The 15,105-nt window shown below is 39.7% G+C and overlaps 1 protein-coding gene across 2 annotated transcripts in view; it reads right to left on the reverse strand.

Moving 5' to 3' along the window:
• The window catches only part of GALNTL6 (polypeptide N-acetylgalactosaminyltransferase like 6), a gene marked incomplete at its 5' end in the record, with an annotated part of 489,592 nt that overhangs the window by 86,831 nt on the left and 387,656 nt on the right, over positions 1 to 15,105 (reverse strand). The gene's annotated exons all lie outside the window — the stretch shown is intronic.

The raw sequence follows: 15,105 nt of genomic DNA on the forward strand, positions 1-15,105 counted from the left end.
ACAGAGGAAGACACTGACACTCTGGACCTTTTGCTGCAGTTGCTACTGGCAACCTGCCATCCACAATATGACCATGGCCAAAACAACTGCAGGATATTCATTCATCCTCAGGTTCCTGCAGCCCAAGGCCAGATAAACATTCTGGCAGGCCATTTTATAAACAGTGTCCTTTCTAAGTGGGTTTCCTATATCAACTAATTATGAAGAACTATGTGTGGAAAGAAATTTTTAAACAGTAAGCATTAACCTAGCATGATTCGATTGTTTTTGCAATGGGAAGGGAAACAGACATGAAGGAAGATCTTAATAGCTGGATATCAGCACGAAGCAAATGGACAGCTGACTTCCTAACAAAATTAAGTGCAAATGTAGAATAGTTGGTAGGTTCTCTTAGCTGCATAATCTGGCTCTGTTTGTGTTACAAAACAGCATCTTTGGGAACATTTTTTCTTCTGACTAGAAATACACACTAAGGATCATTAAAAAAAACCCAACAACAAAAAACACCCTAAAGTTCTGCCTCTTCCTCAATACATCTACAACAGAAATCCTGATCTTTTGATTTTGATGTAACACCTCAGCTTGTCATGCTCATTACTTTGGAAAAATCTGATAATTTCATTTGGCAGGAATGAGGGAGAGAAAAGCTTAGCTTCCAATAATTAGAACTGGTGATAAGCCACATTTAGCGATGCCAAGGGTTGCAAGCTAAGCCTCATTGAAATGGGTTTGCCAGGTTATAATTGCTTCTTACATCAGCTACTAATTCTTGGGACTGGTATGGTCAGTACAAGCCTCGATCCAGACTTTACATCATTATAGAATGCAAGAAGTTTGCTATGGACTACCCCAAAGGACTACCATTTAGCAGTACCCTGGAGTGTATAACACTGACACATAAACTCAAGGCAACAAACAAACAAGTCACAGTGCAAAGAATACAGGATCTTGTGTCGAAATAAAATCAAGTTCCACTGAAATAGAGCTCCCTGCATATGCTCCTTGTCTTTGCTCCTTTACTTCCTAGCTAGCCAACACAAAAGACTTTCCAAATCTACCTGCGGATTAGGAAGGAGTAGAAACACTGGTGTGTAGTTATACATATTTAGTGGGAGAGTACCGCATGGGGTGCTTCCCTGCACTGAGGCGTCGTGATGTACACTGACATAGAAGAGGGATCAGCCTGAGACCTAGGAACATCAGCCTGCAAGGATTACAGAACAGGTTGGGAGTTTTGTGAAGAGAAACTCAACACTGTGGGGACCTGCTGAGTCAAGACAGTGGTTTGTGTTCATAGTAATACCTGGTAGAGGTATTAGATTAAGTGAGGAAGGCCAAGTCTGAGACGAAGAAGTAAAGAAAGATATTCAGATAAATATACAATATTTTTGTCATCTACTCTGTTATTGATTGTAGAATAGACATTTAAGTTCTGAAATAATAAAAAAAAGAGGTATCCCTTTTTTCATCATATGTTGTTACTTACGTACTCAAAGAAACAACACAATCCCCCAACAGTCACAGTGACCAGAGATGTACTGTGTCTTTGAATGGTGGTCTTTGTATGACTAACCATATTCATGGGACAAGGGTTGTGTGCCACTGACTCATTTTAGGTACCAGCTACAACTCAGTATCATGACTGAACTGAGGTTAAATCAAGTCTTAGATCATTCTGTGCCCACATACAAGCCTGTCTAAAGCATCTATATATCGAACTGTTTTCCTGTTTTTATGAGCTCCATTGAGGCTATTCCCACAGCACAGGAATACAGAAGAAGGGAAATAAACCTTAAAAACAAAGATACAAAGACCTTGCATGTAATATAAGAAAGTCTGTTAGGGCTGTCAGTCTGATTTTTTTCTATATTGTAAATTGTATCATTTTATAGCAATGAAAAACAAAACAGTTTCAAAAAGACAGGATATTATGTATTTCCAAAGTAAATCAAATGTAATCGGTTCAGTACCATAGCTTCTGTTAGTTCTCAGACACTGAAAATTTCCTGTAGTTCTCTAAGGTCATCTAACTCCTCTCCTCTGACCACTTCTACCCACAAATCCTGTTTGTGAATAGTGCATAGTGCATAATGCACCAAGAGCAAGACCATACCATGCATACTGTACAGACATCTAGTAAAAAGATTCAGGTTGCTCAGCGCTGTGGTTTAACCCCAGCCAGCAACTTAGTACCACACAGCTGCTTGCTCACTCCTTGCCCCTGGTAGTACGGGGAAGAGAATCAGAAAAAGGTAAAACTCATGGGTTGAGATAAGAACAATTTAATAATTTAAATCAAACAAAATATAATAACAACAACAACAAAAATAATTATAATGAAAAGAGGGAGGAGAAAGAAAGAGAGGACTAAAACTCAAGATAAAACCAAGTGATGCTCAATACAACTGCTGATCACACACTTGCTGAAGCCCAGTCAGTCCCTGAGCAGCAACTGGTGGCCCCTGGCCAACTCCCCCCAGTTTATATACTAAGCATGACGTTCTATGGTATGGAATATCCCTTTGGCTAGTTGGGGTCAGCTGTCCTGGCTGTGTCCCCTCCTGGCTTCTTGTGCACCTACTCACTGGCAGAGCATGGGAAACTGAAAAGTCCTTGACTTAAAGTAAGCTCTGCTTAGCAACAACTAAAACATCAATGTGTTATCAACATTATTCTCATACTAAACCCAAAATTCAGCACTGTTCCAGCTACTAAGAAGAAAATTAACTCTACCCCAGCCAAAACTAGGACACGCAGCTTGAACACAACTCTTCAACTATGGCAGCAAGCACTTCACCTTGGCTATAGTACAAATCCTCCATCTTCACCTCCTTGCCCTCAGAGATAAGTCCACCGATGAGACTTCAGCTGATCAGAGGATCCTACTACATAGCTCTGAATTTGGCTACGTATCAGATACTATTGCTTTACTATTCCCTGTGAACTGGTTCTAGGCAGTTCACCTTTTTGTACATGAAGACAGCTACCAAGGACGCACCTAAACTTTCTCATGGAGAGAAGAAGGAGCCTTACTTGGACAATCTAAGTTGTCTGTGGTGTTGGTAGGCTCTCTGTTGCCTGTGCAGAAACTTGAATTGGATCTTCACTCGTTGGGTGTGGCAATGGCTAAGGTAAGGCACTTGCAATAGACAGTTTGAAGATGGCCACCATTGATATTTAAATAAACTAATACAAACACACTCTTTTTATGTGTTCTGATTGTTATCACTTATCTTGGGCCAAATAAATTCAGTCTTATACAAAGGACTTAATTTCATTCCTTTCACATCTTGCAATGAGCAAATTCTGAAAGCTGAGTGCCTATCTCTTCGAGAAAACACTTCAGGGAGAGGTGATGTAAACTGTATTACGATACAGTCTTGTCTGTTCTTATATCAATTGCTAAATAACAAGAGTAGACTAATATAATGTGATTGTTATCAGTCATACTGGAGCTTGAACTCCATGAAATCAACAGTAGTTCTGTTCTTCCGTCGATTGCTTCAGGTTCCTTGCAAACTCAGGAAAAGCAGTGTCTTAAATTTTAAATATTGTAATATAATTTTCAGTGAGAATAATATCTGAAATTCTTGGAACAAACAAGAGTTCTCTGTACCACCTTCCTCCCTCTCTCTCAGATAGCTCTTCACACGTTTCAGACAGCACGTAATCAGCATTAAAACATCCAGCACATCTTTTGATGCCAGAATCACATATCCCAAAATTGTTTTCATCCAGTCAACTAGTCCCATGACCGAATAATTTTATTATTTTTTTCCTTTTCACTCAAAGAACAGCTCACAAAAAAGCAGAAGTATACAAACAAAATTTGCACATCTTGCTCACACAGAATTCTAAATGATACTCATTTAGACACATCTGGAAGTAACCAGGAAGAAAACAAAAGTAGTAAGTGTTCAATTTTATAGAGCTTAGGTAACATAAAATAATCAGGTCTACATACGAATCAAACTATATGGATTACTAGAGATCCATAAGGTATCTAAATTTGTTAAAAAACATCTACATGTTAGTAATATCCAAACAATAAGCCATGACACAGTCAAACCAATACCAGTAACACCTACCATATCTCTAGTTTTGAAATTTGGCCAGGAAGACTGTTTGGGAATTTATTTGAGAAAAATTCTCAATAACTTCAAAAACATTATGAAGTATTTAAGTTCAAAGACCAACTCCAATATGGTTGTACGAATGAAAATATCTTAGAGTGGAGGGAAAAAAATCCTTTTTGGATCCATAAGTAATGATTTTTTTAACTTAAATCAATATGAAAGTGCTCACACATTGTATTTTCCCCTGCAATGTCTTGTGGTACTACCTGTTTCAAATCTTACCGATCTCTGAAAGCATACACAAACACAGAATAACAGCCAGAGACAGTAGAGCAGTAATAGTTTTAAAGAAAACTGTTGTATTTTCTACTATTTATATAAGTAGTAAAACCATCTATTTCATGTGTAACAACTCATTAACGCCACTCCTGCATTACTCAATATACTGGCATTATTATAGACCAGACTCTTTAAAGCAAAGCAATTCTGCAGGACCTGCAGTCAGCAGCTGGCTTTAAAGGCTAAGTACGTAATAACAGAGCCTGTGTTTGAGCCAGGGGTCATGAAGATATAGATGCTCTGACAAAGAAAATAGCTGGGAATCTCACAGTTCAAGTGTTGCTTAAGACAGACTAGACAAGACTTCAGAATTCTCTTTATGGGAACAATTTTGATTAATAAATTATCTAGGTGTTAAAACTAACCAGTTTTAATTTTCTTAACCTCGTCTTTTCCCCAAAATATCAAAATAAACTGTCCTTTTTTTCACAGAACTCCACAGATCTCCTTCACAGAACAGAACATCAAATGTTATTTTATTTCCTGTAACACAACAGCATTTTCTCACAGTTCCCAATTATTTTTTTGCTAATATTTTCTCCAGAAGCAGCATCTTTACACACAAAACCTATATATTACACACATACATTTAGAAGCAAGTAAACTCAAGCGCCCAAGTAAACATGCATGAATCAATGTCAGCGCGAAACTATAATTCTAAAGAAGTTCTCTGAAAGAAATTATAATGTGGTGTGCAAACCAGAAAGCAACCTGTAATAAAAGGCCTTTAAATGTCCAGGGGACGATGCATTCTGCCCATTTATTACCAAAGGAAACAGCTGAAGCAAGCTTGCCATGACAATAAAACAGGGAGGTAGGATGGTTTCATTCATATGCTGTAATATTACATGAATTTCACATTCAGAGTTAGGCATGAGAGAGAAGCCAGTGTTTAAATTCTACGGTGAGGTATAAATGGCGCACTTCGGATATGAAGAAGCCAAAACCCCTGTCACTAGGTATGGAGAGTAAATGTCTGATCTGTAATTTAAAAGAAAATACATAATTCTTTTCTTGACAGTCTTGATCAAATAAACCCATGAATCATATGTTTGACACATGCCAGGCACCTGCCAGGGCAAGAGCTGGCACGGGCAGTGACAAATAAAGAATAATGCATGGGCAGGAGGTTTACAGGCTGTCACTGCTATGACAAGTGATGATAAAAGGAAGCATTATGTCTCTTCTAGCAACAGCCTGTAAACAAATTCCCCATTGTAATTGCTTTGTGTGGGCCTTCTCTGTCTTCATTTAAAGTCTGGAGAAGTTTTTCTAAAAGAATAGCAGAGACACAATTGCCTGGTCATAGTAATTAAAGATCTACTCAAGCAGAGTACCCAGTTACTTAACTTGGCGCCCAGAACTAAATTGGAAATCAAAGTCCTGCCTTTGTCAGGAAAAAAACCCCACATAGTAGTAAAAAGCAGAACTGCAGTTCTTTCCTGTTGGGAGGCAGACAGGGAATATTTCATTATCACACTGGTACCCCATGGCAGCATGTGCTATGTGACAAGCAACGCTCCTCCAAGGTTACTGAGAAGGTGTTAAGAGAGACTTAAAAGATAACGTGAAAGCTGGAGCTGGTCTTCAGGAATTGCTTGTCTGCAGCATGAACCGAGAAAGAGAAAGAAAAATACAAAGAGAATGAAGCCTCTTGTTAAGACCCTCTTCTGGACAGCCAGGCAGGTCCATCCCAAATCTGGGCCTGTAACACACCTCACCCTCTGTACCCCCGTAAGGACCTCCATTTCTGCACAAAAGTACTGACGACCTCTGTTATAGTACCATTGACTTGCAAATTATCAGATAATTAAGAACAGCAACAGAGCCTGCTAAATGCCCTGATAAACAATCTGAACTACATCTGTTTCATTTTAACTTTACTTCACTAAGGAGCATGCCATTTCAGCTGTTCTGCCATTCCCAACATGAGCCATATAAAAACAGCTGAAGAAAAAGTTAAAGCAGTAGAAATGGTATGCTAGCCTCTCCTCTTACCTCAGCACAGGCATACAGGGGGAAGCAACATGACCAAAACGATAGTATTCCATGATCTTAGGTCTGTAAAATAACCTGCAAGTGGCTGTTTCTCTTGGTGAAAAATAAAAGTGGTCAAATGGCTGTTTTGACATGCCACAATAATGAGGCCAGCTCAGGATTTTTCGCAATCTTTTTTCTTTCTGGCCAGCAGCAGGGAACTTTGTGCCCAATATGCACAGAAAAACCTGCAAGTACATTTATGCAACATCCACGGCTCTCATTGTGAAAACGACCTCCACCACTTTATGCCCTTTTTTGCAAGACGGGATTATCTTCTCAGGTAAAATTAGCATCAATACCTGCTATTCCTGTCCTGAGACCTTGAGCATATATTTTTCCTGGAACAGCTCTGCTTAATCTTTTGACAATTGAAATGCTTCTGTCTAGTTTAAGTCTTAAGCTTGACAGGAAACACATAAAGGAAACTCAGTGGCCTATGATTATTTGTTTTCTGCTGCAATTGACAAAACAGCTCTCTCCAGTGCAGTGTCATTATTTTTATTTTCACTGTCTAAATGCTAGCATAAAAGCAAATCAGTCTGAAGAGAGAATACAAGGTGAGCCCATGAGTTTGGGTACGTCATCTTTCTTTCTCCCAGTTTCCCTTCAAGTTTCTTAATTGCAGAAGGCTGGTTGGAAATGCTAGTTGCAACGGCTGTAACAGGTCAGCTGCCACTTTCTCCAGCCCAGTCTAGGCAAGGAGGACAACTCCCCTGGTTGCACCTCTGGGTAAGCTACACCACTGCTGCACTACCTTTCTGGTGAATAACTTTTTCCTAAAGTCCAAACTCAATCTTTCAAGCTGCATCTTGGGGTTGCTTCTTACCGTACCATCTGCCATTACCAGCAGGAATTTGGTTCTGCCATCTGTGCGATTCCCATTCAAGCTGCTGTGTGGGCAGCTGTTAGATCACCACTGAGCTGCTGCTTTGCCAAACTAAAGAAGCCCAGGTTTCTCAGCCTCTTCTCAAAGGTCACATACGCCTGGTCCATGACACTTGCTAGTCCTCTGTTAAACTGACTCCAGATTTTGTCATCCTTGAACCGCAGAGCCCCAAACTGGATGCAGAATTACAGGTGTATGCAGCACCAACATCACAAAACACATAATTTCATCTGCTCACTCTCATCCTAGCATAGCCCAATCCAGTTTGCCTTCCTGGTGATTAAAGGCCACTAGTTTCTCCTTTTCACCTAGTATCCACTACGACCTTTGCAGGTCCTTCATGGCACACCAGCTAGCCAGTTCACATTTTTACTGGTACATGGGTACCTGGTATATGTACCCATGGTGAATGCGTGGTATTCACCTAGGTACAGAATTTAGCACTCCTTGTTGAACTTCATGATATTTATTTTGCCTAATCCTAGAGCTTCTCTAGACTGACACTGTACTATCTGATGCGTCAACCACTTTCTCTATTTTAGTATCATCCACAGATTTGCTAAGGATACAGATCATCCAGGTTATTGATAAAGATACTGACTGACATTGCCCCCAGTACTTACTTAAGATGTTCTGCCAGACAGACATCAAGCCACTGATTAACTAACATTGAGTCCTTCAACCCAACCCACCTAACAGTCTTTTTGTGCAGCACATGCTTCTTTTGTCTACCAGTGAGCATGCTACAGGGACTAAAACTTCTTAAAGTCAAGGCAAGTTATATCTATCACCTTTCCCTTGACCACCATCATCGTAAAAGGCAATCAGACTGTTAAAAACATGATTTGCAGTTGAGTTGGTAAATATGTGATGACCATCCTACATTATTTTCCTTTTCATGTATTTGCAGATGGCTAGGCACCACCCAACAAGATGTCCTTCATGATCCTTCCAGGCAGTGAGCTTAGGTTTGTTGGTCTGCAGTTACTGGATCCACTTCTTTCTCTTTCTCAAACATGTAAGTAGTACCTTTTTCTAGTGGGTCACCCATTCTAGCTGACTGCCATCTCCAGTGGTTCCCCAGTCTTTTGGTTATCTTCCGTCGCGCCTTTACTTTTCACCTGGAAGACTGTGATAGTATTCCCTCTTCAGATACCCAGATCCAAAGGCTTATACTCCTAATTAGTCCTGACGGAGTAATCCTGGAGGAATGATGGGGAGGTTTTCTGCCAGACAGACTTTAGCATTTAGACCATAGCCATGCCAGACTAAAACAAGTTCCAGAAGCAGACAGGTACTGTGAAAACTGTTGGATATGGTAAGTCTGACATAGACTGGTAAATGAGAGCAAAATTTCTAACCGCTTGATATAATAGCAATTGGCTAACAGTAATCTCATTTGAGCCCTAGATAACCCATTCTTTCCAAACAGTTTTGCACACAAAGAATAAGATCACTTGAGAAAGGCTATGTAGTTACTGATGATCTGGAAGTAGCATTATTTAGAGAGACATTTGTGCCAATCACTTGGAAACTTGTTCTCCTCGTTGTGATGTTTAGGTTAGCTGGCTTAGGGCAAGCTAAAATGCAGTCTCTTTTTCTGATTTTAACAATGAGCCAAAGTCCTTGGATGATATACTACAAAGCTATGGAGAGTACCCTGAATGTGCAATAGTTCCATTCATCACTTGTGCATTGACAGCTTCCAGATAGCACCTTCATTTTGATTTTGAGTTTCAACTACAGCCCGTTAAAGTTGAAAGAACCTCCAAACTTGACAGTAAATGCACATTCCTTTGCCACAGCCTGAAAAGGTCAGCTTTACTAAGAGCAGGAGGCTGAACAGAGTAGATGAATACATAGCTTAACTTGATGTCATTCATGGTAGACTTAAGATAAACTTCTCCGAACAAATCTGTTTCGAAGTGTATGGGCTTTCATATAGTCATGAAAGGAGTGACTGGGGCTGCAGAATCTGTCACGCTAGCTAGATTTGCTGTGAATTTCTCAGACTATAGCTCCAGTCAACAGAGACACGCAGAGAACCTGGTATCTCTTTGTTCCACTTCCCTGAGCCCATGTAATTGTGACTGTTATCACAGTCATTCTGTCACTAGCACAGGAGCACCTCGGACCTCTTTGTCAACAAGGTGAGTGTTCAGGTAATTGAATACACACAGGTGATTACTCAAATATAAGGTGAGGTGACTTATACAGATGCCGCAGAAGCATCATTAAACTCTTGAGGTACTTTTCCATTCCAGATTTTCTGAACAGGGAAAGGAGTGAAACACTTCACTTTTAGGTTGCAGTAATTTAGCATAGTAAGTTACACCATGCCACAAGCAGCTAGGGCTGGCCTGCTAGTTTTTTGGTAGTGCTGACACAGCTCCAAGTTCTCACTTTTCATAAGGAATGAATGAAAGAATGAAAGATGGTTATTTGTTTGCATGGATACAGTCCAGCTGCCAGTTGTACAAGGTAATTGTTGATACCCTCACTGGTGTTTTAGTATGGAAACTCAAGTATTTTCCACAGCTGAGAGCAGACTCCTTAATTTGCTATGTTTGCATCAATCTAGCTCTAAGAAAGGGGTGTCCAGCTGGGAGAAAGGTGGGGCTACCACACCCAAAAAGTAAATGATCTAATCATTACTTATCATCTGAAAGCCTGCAAAGTACCCAAATTACCAAAAATGTATTTTACATAACATGGTTAAAATGTTCCGGGAATTAACCAATGCTCAACGTATTTTATACCTTAAAATGGAGACAAAAAGAACTTCCACACTTAATCCTTATTAATAGATCTTATATGCTCAATACATAGAATCAAACAAATTTTACAAACCCCCTTGTATCCACCTCTTTTTGGCCTGTCTGTTGCAGGCATGATAATTAAATGTGTCCTCCCCACAAAAAAAGATCTTTTAAACTAAAATATTTTAGATAAAGACAGTTACTATTTCTTTATATTTTCTTTGTATCTAATTTTAAAGCAATTACCTTTTATGTGCTCAGGCTATTCACATCCCGTTAATGTCCATGTTCAGAAAAGAGTTTTGGAACTGCTTGAAGAAAGCCTATGAACTCCTTCTTCATATGTGTGTCCATACCTATTTCTCAGTGATTCCCCAATCCCAGCTTTGATAAAAAGAGTAAGGAAATACATTTTTATAGCTCTGTTCCTCTGATGGTATCCAAATGGTTTGCCAGGTATAGCATGTGGAGGAATAATTTTGTTCGCCAGAGGAATACATATTGTAAAACGCAATTACCTTATGCTGGATGAGGAAGTTGCTTAAGAATAGACAGTGAAGTGGTCTTAAATGGGAAGTAAAAATTAATCAGAAGGAAATTATTTCTGCCGTAAGGTAAATATAATAATCACATGAATTGAAATGTGATCAAGAAACTGAACCCAATCAATGATACAACAGATAAATGGGAGAGAGCTTTTAGGGCACAAACAGGAAACAAAAGCTACGTTTGATACCCCAGCCAGTTACGCTGCCATTGAGCAAGACCTGGACAGGCTGAGAGTTGGGCAGGGAGGAACCTGATGTAGTTCAACAAAGGCACATGTAAGGTCCTGCACCTGGGGAGGAATAACCCCCCGCACCAGCACAGGCTGGGGTTGACCTGCTGGAAGGCAGCTCTGCAGAGAAGGACCTGGGAGTTCTGGTGGACAGCAAGCAGCCCATGAGCCAGCAGTGTGCCCTGGTGGCCCAGAAGGCCAGTGGGATCCTGGGGTGCATTAAGAGGAGTAGGGCCAGCAGGTTGAGGGAGGGTATCCACTCCCACTGCTTTGCCCTGGTGAGGCCACATCTGGAGTGCTGGGCTCCCCAGTTCAGGAGAGACAGGGAACTACTGGGGATGGTCCAGCAGAGGGCTACAAAGACAATGAGGGGACTGGAGCATCTCCCTTATGAGGAAATGCTGAGAGCACTGGAACAGGCTGCCCAGGGAGGTTGTGGAGTCTCCTTTCCTGGAGATGTTCAAAACCCACCTGGACACGACTCTGTGCAACCTCCTCTAGGGGAACCTGCTTTAGCACAGGGTTGGACTGGATGATCTCTAGTGGTCCCTTCCAACCCTGACCATTCTGTGATTCCTCTCTGCTTGTAGGGTTGAGAGGATTAAAAATACAGTGCCTGACCTTAAGGGTGAAAAGAAGCCATTCAACTCATGTTCCACTTGGTAGAACATTTTGCTTCCTGGAACAGCTTCAGTACTGCAGCAGCATGGCTCATAGAATAAAGTTCAACCAAACTGGGAAGAATTTCTTCCCAGTGCCATCTCGGTAGTCCTGAATGTCATGTGATCCACAGAAGCATACGTTCTCAGGGACACACTGCCCACTTGGGTGATGAGAAGGATGGCAGAAGAGGGTGCAAAAGCTTTTATTATGGACAAATTTTTTACAAAAAAGAATTTACCGTGGATGGACACCCTTACTTTGGCACTTTCTCACACCACTAAGTCAACAAATGTAACTGTGGCTGCAGCTCAAAGAAGAATCTGGGTTACTAGATTAGTTATCAGGGAAACTATGATATGTATACAGTAAGGAAAGAAAGAAATGTACAGCTGCCTTTGCAGATCATTCTCTGGACACAATTACATTTTACAGACCTGTCAAAAGGGTGACCTTGCTTGCATTAAAATTTGATTCTTTTTAACAGGTCTGTTTACTACGCAGGTATTTATACAGTAAATTGTCCCCAGGGGAAGCATGTTGTGAGATTTCTTCCAGGCTGCAAGCCCAATGTTATTTTGAAGTGAGTCCAGGAAAGTGTAACTTTCCTTGAGATCAATACATTACTCACAAATGCCATCCTCTTGTTTTCAGTCACACTTTTGCATCCTGACAATATTAATTGTTAGGAATTGTAAACGATGACCTGTCAAACAATACTTTTTTTGGGAACATATTTCTAACACTGCAAACAGTCTTGCAGATTTTGAGACCTGTCGTTATACTGACATTTTCTCTGTTTTGCCTGAAACTATCTTTGACATATTTTTAGTTGTTCCTCCAAAATATATCACTGACTTTTACAGTAGGCGCTGCCTTCAGAGAACAGTTTTTTCTCATACTGCTCTTTTTAACCTCTCAAATGCTAAGAACAGATTGTACTGGAGAACTGGTGAAACACTGCTGTGAGGATGCCACTGACCTTATATCTACAGAGGACAGTAACGTTGGTCCTTGGGAAGGGGGGAAACAAAAGTCATACGACTCATGTAATTACTTTTTAAGTAGCATCAAATTCTGGTACAGCTCCCTACACTGCACACTTATTTCCCAGAGTAATTCTACTGACATTGCAACTCACTGCAAACCTTAGGCTCTACTAACCTAAAGATATTGGAATATGGCCATCTCCTAATGGAATATTTGAATAACCTTCTGTGTAACTGAAGATGCTACACTTCTGTAGTTTTTGTCCATTCTATGTGCTAACCATCCCAGGCAAATTGTCCGGTCCTAAAAAGAGCTTGCAATTAGTTCTTCTCCTCAAGAATTCAGTGGATATTTTTTCCTAGTGCAGGGGCTTGTTCTTGTAAATAAGAGAAGTCCTTGAAATATGCTTTGAAACTGAGACTTCAAAATACAAAAGAGAGTTTGGGCAATACCTTATTCTCCTTGAAGTTTCTTGTCTTCCAACTTTTGTATCAACATTTGTCTTTTTAAAAATGCCCTCTCTGACACAGTATTGGAGTTCTGAGGCTTTACTATGGAGTGATAAATTTACCTAAGCCCTGCATACTGCAGCAGGATAAAACATGAAGATGCTCAAAGAGGTTTCTCTAACTCAGTGAAAGAGGCCTTAAATTCCTAGTAGTGCAAATGTTAGATCTAAGTAGGTAGCCATAACTTTTAAATATCCTTTGTATCTCCTGAATTTTATTTCCTACAACACAGCACCTGCCATTACTGGACTTTTCACAGCTGGAATACATGCCTTTATAAGCGTCAAGAACACTAATTGCTGAAGCAAGTATCCAGTTTCTTCTCTTGATTGCTGTATTACATCATCCAAACATTTTATTTTCTTATTTATTTTCTTTATTTCAAGAGTTTTACCTTTCTCAGCTTTGTCTGGAGCAGAAATACAACCCTTCTTCTGAAACTGATACTAAAAAGTTTCTGTCTTTACTAAGCCAGAACTGTGGTTCTCAAAATTGTTTCACTCATTCATTTGCAAAAGTTAGCCATGTTCTTTGCATAACCTTTGCAGTCATTGCTATATCAAGGAGTGCAGTGAAAGAAGATGGAGTTAGTATTGCTGAAGAGGTTTTCAGAAAGCTGCAGTCCAATGGAATTCTCTAACAATCTACTGGCAAAGAAAAGCAATCTCTTTGAGTCATGTTTTTGAGGTTAGGTGTCTTCCCCGCCCCTCCCCCCCCCCCCCGCCCTTTTCTTTTCCTTTCATTATTCACAACAAACAGTTTTCTTCCAAAATTAGGTGTATAGGAATCTTACAATGAAAGAACTGGAGTGCTGTTTGGGTTATATACTTTGAAGCATGAGAATTAATTATCAAAAAGGAAACCATTCCCTGTTCATAGAATAATCTGCTATGATGAGGCTCCTCTACATAATGAGGCAAACACTGATGCATAATTGGGCATCTATTAACATCAGTATAAGCTATTAATCAAACAATAACACCATGTTTTTTTCATGGATAGATGATTGGCTTTTCACTTTTTATTTAAAACAAGGAAAAGAACAAATAAATGAGCTGCTGCATAAATCAAGATTTGGAAGAGCAGACATCCAGTTCTTTCTTTTCTTTATCTTTTTTCTCCCTTTGTTTTACACATTGAATCAACCTGTCTTTTCCTCTCTTTCAGCTGTCACAACTGTTCTGCAGTATCACTGATGCTCTTCACATCCTCTTTCGTCCCGCAGGTTCCCTCATTAAGGATGATGTGAATTTAAGAAACAGAAATACTGAATATTAAATGAACAGCTAAGATCCAAAGTTTAGATAAATAAATAAATATTATATTGACTATTAATTAGCAGATCCAAGCCCCTAGCAACTTTAATATGGTGACAATGGATAAGGCTCAGACTATGCCCATACATTTCTATGCAGCTTATTTTTAACGCTTTTCCACCACCTTCTCTCCCAAACTGCTGTCTGTCTTGCAATGTCAAAAGAAAGAGGACGTGATATAGATTATGATCTACTATTTTTTACTTTGTATGTTAACAAAGTTTATGGTAACACGGTCATCTCTGGATACAAGGAATAAGGATGCATTCAACTTTTAAATCCCTTTGGAAAGCTGAGCCTTAGGCTCGTTCCATCTCTGTCTGGGCAGCCACGTGAGTCCAGATCCCTACACAATAATTTGTTATATCTGGTTTTAATTGTATGAACACAGTCTCCTCCTAGTGAACTTTTCAAATCTTTCATAAGTAAAAGACTAACAGATTAGCAGATAGAAAGTGAAAAATAAATCACTGCCATGAACAAGTCTTACTGCTCTTGGAAAGTGCAAAGCTATTTCAAAACTGGACTGGTCGTATCTGCTTTCAGCTTTTTACTGATCCTTAAAGATGGAAAAAATGCTGTACCTGTGAATACAGTTTTCATACCTTTATTACTGTTAAAACTAGAGATTACAGATTGAACCGAGGAAATAATCTTTGTATTTCAGATTTCCTTAGATAAAAAATAACTTTGTGCAAAACTGCATTTAAATCCATAACAGAAATACCTGAATTTAGGAAATATACGAACAG

This window comes from Falco punctatus (assembly GCF_963210335.1).
Source record: "Falco punctatus genome assembly, chromosome: 1".
NCBI lineage: Eukaryota > Metazoa > Chordata > Aves > Falconiformes > Falconidae > Falco > Falco punctatus.